Source organism: Chiloscyllium plagiosum, unplaced genomic scaffold (assembly GCF_004010195.1).
Source record: "Chiloscyllium plagiosum isolate BGI_BamShark_2017 unplaced genomic scaffold, ASM401019v2 scaf_1611, whole genome shotgun sequence".
Classification (NCBI taxonomy): domain Eukaryota; kingdom Metazoa; phylum Chordata; class Chondrichthyes; order Orectolobiformes; family Hemiscylliidae; genus Chiloscyllium; species Chiloscyllium plagiosum.
Genome location: NW_025214711.1, coordinates 28274 through 29680, shown reverse-complemented (window position 1 = coordinate 29680; position 1407 = coordinate 28274). Strand labels below are relative to the sequence as shown.

Sequence of the window (1407 nt, the reverse complement as noted above, 5' to 3'; positions counted from 1 at the left end):
TTCTGTAATTATTTAAATTTTCTGACGATAGCAATCTCTGACTTTTCCAACAAAACAAAACGAACCTTATGTTGCGAACAATATTCAAGCAAGCAATGGCCAGCAGAGAGGAAAGCTTTCGAGCAACGCTGCCCGGATTGTCACGGCAATTAACAGGAACCATCGCCATGAAAAACCGAAAGCAACCTGACAAATCCGTTTAGCCACAGAATGGATTGGTGTTCAAGACTTTTCCTTGCAAAACCACAATGCTGCGATGGCCGGGAATCGCACCCAGGTCAGCTGCTTGGAAAGCAGCTATGCTCACCACTACACCACCACCGCGCGAGCAGCTAAACTGCCCCTTTTCCCAAACGCACATACAAGGCCGTGATAGTCACCAACTGAACTGGGGCTGAAAGCAAAACAAGAAATTGCTTGTAAAACGTCAACAGGTCTGGAAACACCAGAATCAGAAGCCTTCAGCCCTTAAGAACAATCACTGGATCCAAAAGGTTCACTCCCCACAAATGCTGCCGGACCTGCTGAGTTTCCCAGCAATTTTTGTGCTGTCTCTCAGATCTGCAACATCTGCAGTTCTTTGTCAGATATAAAAAAAACGTTGACCCATTGAAGGGGATATTTGATCAGATGATATTCCACTTCATCCACACAGATAGATTGGATGGAGTATAGGATCATAAAATGCTGACAGTATTGAAACAGGCTATTCGTCTCATCATGCATCCCACCAAGTCTCACCCTCTACGCTATTCCTGTAACCCTGCATTTCTCATGGCTACCCATATAACCAACACTCACCTGGACACTATTGACTATAGATCGTTGCATATCCACCCTAACCTGCGCATCTTTGGACTGTTCGAGGATACTGGAGCACCCGGAGGAAACTCACGCAGACACGGGGAGAATGTGCAAACTCCACACAGACAGTCTTCAATCAGACAGGGATCTGGTTAATTGGAGAGGTTTCAAGAGGGTGTGCAGACTGGTGTGTGAATGATGGGCCGAAAGCCTGATCTCAGTGCTATAAAGGCTCTACAGTAGCATGATTCCCTACATCCAGCATTCAACACAGTTTGCATTTTGTTTTAATCCGTCCTGTTATTGACATTATTCTGCGTGAAATGTACAGAGAGAGGTTGTTTGTGCATTCACTAAGATCTGTGACGTGATGGGTCAGGAGCATTATATAAAATAACAACTGGCGGAGGGAGAACTGAATTCCCCCTCTGAATCTGCCGAGGACGTGCAGGACCTGGAACTTCTCTATCACCACTCACTCACCACCCGCCGCCTGATGGAAGAACGCCTGATCTTCCTCTTCAGGAACCTCCAACCCCAGGGCATAAATGTGGCCTTTACCATTTGCCTGATTTGCCCCTCCGACCACTTTATCCCAGTTCC

General features: G+C 46.6%; 1 non-coding gene across 1 annotated transcript; it reads right to left on the bottom strand.

Annotated features, from left to right (window-relative positions):
* Window positions 1–252: 252 nt before the first annotated feature.
* trnag-ucc lies at window positions 253–324 on the bottom strand. Its single transcript has one exon. It is a non-coding gene; the product is annotated as a tRNA-Gly (tRNA).
* Window positions 325–1407: the final 1083 nt, after the last annotated feature.